Source organism: Octopus bimaculoides, chromosome 4 (genome assembly GCF_046866305.1).
Source record: "Octopus bimaculoides isolate indiv1 chromosome 4, ASM4686630v1, whole genome shotgun sequence".
NCBI lineage: Eukaryota > Metazoa > Mollusca > Cephalopoda > Octopoda > Octopodidae > Octopus > Octopus bimaculoides.
Genome location: NC_142931.1, coordinates 129449195 through 129454108, shown reverse-complemented (window position 1 = coordinate 129454108; position 4914 = coordinate 129449195). Strand labels below are relative to the sequence as shown.

At 36.4% G+C, this 4914-nt stretch overlaps 1 long non-coding RNA gene across 1 annotated transcript; it reads left to right on the top strand.

Annotated features, from left to right (window-relative positions):
- Window positions 1-424: 424 nt before the first annotated feature.
- Window positions 425-4473, top strand: LOC149136233 (uncharacterized). Its single transcript, XR_016241683.1, has 3 exons — window positions 425-557; window positions 1515-1547; window positions 4371-4473. It is a non-coding gene; the product is annotated as an uncharacterized LOC149136233 (long non-coding RNA).
- Window positions 4474-4914: the final 441 nt, after the last annotated feature.

Below are 4914 nucleotides of genomic sequence, written 5' to 3'. Positions count from 1 at the left end.
GGCTGCAAAGCAAGCTTCTTAACCATAGAGCCATGCTTTTGACTATATGGACTGATCTGTTCTTTATTTCAACTGAATACTTATTGTCAAAATTGATGGTCATCCATTTCTTATTTTACTGAAGCTGGTTTGCAAGATAATGCCAGCTTTGATCATAATGGAGACAATGTTTTAGTTGTGTTTTACTGTGTTGTTGATGTATCTACCTGCTGTAGTCAGAGGCATACCCAGGTTCTTAAGTCGGGGAAAAGACAAAAAAAAAAGGGGGGGCTGTGACATATACCAAACAATTTTTAACTCATTTCTCATATATTATGCAAAATATTTCATTAGTTATAATATACATAATTGTATATTAATTTCATATTTCAGTAACAATATCATTATGTATGAAACTTACAACTACTGATATAGGTATGATGCGAAAAAGATGAAACTCCATGGGATTGTCCAGTATTGAGAGATTATGATGTCAGGGTTTGTTTTGGTTCTTCAGATGTCAGCGGCCACCAACACACATCACAGAAGATTGAACAGACTGTTCAAAAACACAGGAGGTTGGTCAAATAAAGTAACATTTCCAGAAAGTTTTCCCAAGACCGTGTAATAAGCAAAAAACTTTTATCACACAAGTGAACTTAAAGAGTTGAAGAAAATTGTTGAAAAAGTGCTAATTTTGAAAAATGTACTGGGGGAAGTGGTTGCTCTCCCGTTAGCTATATCACTGGTTGTAGTTGTTAACAGCAATTGTTGTTCTTCTTGTTCAATCCTAAGTCAATCCGAATCAAATAGACCTGTGATTACAGGTATGCCAGCCATAGCCTTCCTGTCTTATATTTTGACATAATGCACCCTCAACTACATTATCCAATGTGTCCAGAGAACATAATTTTTAAGATGCTAGGGTGCAATTTGAGGAGGATTTGGCTATGATTTCTAACAAATTGTACAACCTTTTAGAGGCTACATCTTTAGTTAGTTGGATATATAGAGTAATGTGTAGGTTGATGTAGTATTCTTGTGTATTGCAATGGATTTCTTGTGTGTTATTGTAGTGTTCTGGCATGTTGTAGTGTCCTTAGCATGTTGTAGTAATATTGTAGTTGTAGTGTTGTAGCTGGTCGTAATAATGTTCTGGTGATGTTTTAGTACCATATTTGATTCTATCCAAAATGCACTTTTTCCCAACGAAATAATCTCAAAAAAATCACCCTGGTCCTTTATATGTAGTTGGGTCTGTATTACACGCTTCAGTGCTCTGAAGACTTTAATTCCCAAATATGTGCCACTAAAATTGGGCTGCTGTCTAATATTCTTGTGTGTCTTTTATACCACCAAATACAGTATATTACTGGAGTATTGTGTAGCAGTTGTGTTCTTCTGTGTTGTAGTGGCATTCATTCTAGTATGCTGTAGTGGTGTTTTAGTGTGTTATACTAAGCTACAACACACCACTTACGCTATACATTAGGGTATACTTTATTAATATGTTATTATATTGTTATGTTTTCCAGAAAGATCTCATGAAGAAACAGCACAGCAAAACGGTGAGTTGTAGCAGTGTGGTAGTCGATGTTGTAGCAGGTGTGGTAGTATGATCAATGTTTTTATAGTGTAGGCAATACTGTTGTAGGTGTGAGAGTATGCTCAATGTTATAGTGTAGTCAGTGTGGTAGTAGAAATTATAGTAGATGTGGTAGTTTTCTCAGTGTACTGTAGAATATGCAATATGGTGGTGATACTTGTAGATGTCGTAGTAGATATTGCAGTGGGTGTTGCAGTATTATCAATGTCCTGTAATATAAGCATTGCTGTAGATGTGGTAGTATGCTCAGTGTTGTACTGTAGTCAGTATGATAGTGGAGCTTGTATCCTCAATAAATGTTGTAGTAAGTGTTGCAGTATCATCAATGTTCTCTAGTGTAGGTAGTGTCGTAGTAGTTGTCATAGTAGGTGTGGTAGCATACACAATGTCCTGTTGTTAGTGGTATAACATAGACGATCTTGCTGTTAGTTTAACTATACCCATAGAACTGTCATTTAACTAATTAACCTGAAGCTCTTCACCAACACACTCCAATCCCTAGTCTGCACACAGTATCTTTTGTCTCTGACTTTCCTACTGTTACTAGAATGGCCGTTGTCTCAAGCCACTTTGTCTCAAGCACTCCCAACTCACATGTCTTTGCCCTACTCCTCAGACTCCAATCTAAACCAATAATCCAAGTCCTTCTTCTCCAGAACATTGACTCTCTGGAATGACCACCTTGCACATGTTTCTCCAGCATTCATTGACTTGTAATTGTTCAAGAAGAAAACCTTAATAGTGTCACTCTCTCAGGTCTCAAGACTACCTGCAGAAGCAATGAGCATAACTCTCGACACACACACACACTCACACACGTGCACACACATAAGTGAGCGCACATACTCTCTCACACATGCACATTCACACACACTCATGTGCACACACACACTCACACACACATGTGCAAGTACATACACACACACACACACACACACGTGCGTCAGTACATATACACACACACCTATATATACATGTATGTCGGTGAGTGTGTTTGTGTGTGTGTGTTCATATTGACATTGTTTAAGTAACAGTGCACTTGCTTACAACTCTTGTAAACAATCTATGTCATAGCTTCATGGTTTTGAGTGAAAACCAGTGGAATAAAGTAAAGGTTGGCAACTGGAAGGGCATCCATCTTTAGAACTCTGTCTAAAGTTTTGTTCAACATCCAAAAAGGTGATGTAAAAACAATGATGGAAGTGGTGGTGATAATGGTTATAGTGGGGGTGATGATGGTAATAGTATCTGTAATTGTACTACAGTGATAGTTGTGAGTTGTAAATGATTGTCACTGTCATACAAGCAGTGTCATTCATTCCCAACATTTGGCATAAACAAGTCTGGCCATGGGGAAATACTATTTTGCTCGGAAACAGGCAAGAATTGGTGGCTGGAAGGGCATCTGGTTGTAAAAAAAAATCTGCCACTATAAACTCTATCAGATCCATGCAAATATTAAAATGATGATGATGATGATGGCTACAAATACTGTCACCAGCAGTTTGATCTCTAAATGTCATCAGGTATCTTGTTACTGAGGCTGGATTCAAATTAGAACCTTCATGTTTAAAAGGGCAATAATGTTATTAACCACTAAGTCACAAACACAAGTACAACTATGGCTGCAAATCTGTTATATTTTTTTCCGTAAAGGCAGCCATATTGAGCTGATGTCAGTATAGAATCTACAAGTTGGATTATTAACAAATTCTTTTATTTTCTTTAAAAAAAAAAAATTCATGCTGTGTATCTCTATCAACAATGAAGATTTTATTCCATTGCATTGTAATCTCATTTCTCATAGCATATACATTTAGCCATTCTTGATTTAGATATTTCTCCACTCATTAAGTCTTTCATTGTTCTTGTTTTAATATTTAGGAGTCCCCCCCTCCTAATAGTTTCTTTTTTATAAGATTTCATTCATATGCATTGGATTTCATTGGTGCAGTTCTTGCATTGGGTAGGTTTAACTTTGGTTAGGAATCTGCAAAGTGAATGTTACGTTTGAGCACACTTCCAATGTCTGATATTGCTGACTGTCTGAATTTTCTCAGACAAACGTCTTCAGTAATGTAGAGACACTGTAGAATTTAGTTTAACCTCTATATTGTGGTTGAGAATAGTCGTGAATCTTATATGATAGGCTGGGTATTCAGGAATATATTTTCTATGTGGCTACTGGATTTCTGTTGTAATGTTAGTTGACAGAGTGCATTGCTTGAAGATGACAGAGTGTCTCCTGGTTGAGCTGCTACTTTTCCATATTGGGAGGTCACAGCTCTAGTACTATGGACATGTGATTAGAATGTTGCAGGAAATAATTGCAAGATATATTCTTCAAGATGAGCCAACCAACAGGAGACATAGGGGTAGATAGACTAAGAATGAGATGGTTGGATAATATCCATAGTCTCAATTGGTCATGCTTGAGAATTTATACAGAAAGTTGCTTTGTCGATTAGAACATCGTTAAACAACTTTCTACATCAAGGTTAATTATTTGGCTTATCCTGAACGAGTTCTACAAACTTTTTCAAGAGTGGCTAGATGTAACAACCATACATTCTTGGAAGTATATCCCATTCTTTAGATTATAGGTCTTTTGTTCTGATAGAAGGAAACCATTATTAATATTTGGAGGATACCCTTATTACTTAGCGTTTTCAAATACTCTTTCACTTTAATGTTCTGAAAATCTGAGCTAATTATAACAACATTTTCATCAAACATGATTTTTATTGAAATTGTATCATTAAGTTTCTGTATTTTCTTTTTGCAGGCTGATCGTCGTAACAAATCTTCCAACCCAGATGACATAGAATCTGACGGAGCTGGAGACGGCAGCAAAGATGACATGGACGACGAGGGGACTGACTAATTGACCAGTTCTCTGCCATACTTCCATCCACGATGGCACTGTGTCTGACAATGGCAGCAGTAAACGACAGGAATATATAATACAAAACGTGTGCGTGCGTGTGTGCGTTGCAGAAAGAATAATGGTCATGAGAAAAGAAATATAGTATTGAAAAATAGAGTTGAGGAGCAAGGGAGACAACTAGTAAAATTAAATAGTGTGTATTTATCATTATTTTGCGCGGATTTGGGGTAAAAATTTGTTTACTTTAGATAATGGGATTCTTTTTCAGTTGCTTATAAATATAGCATAATTTATTCCAGCTGTAACTATTTTGTCTTTTCCATAGACACCGTACACCTAGGACAACATTATCCAAAGCCTCTTTCTTTTCGTAGATGCTAGGATAGGAATTATAAGAAATGTGTTGCTAGTGTTTAATGTATTGTTACTCTATGTGTGCATA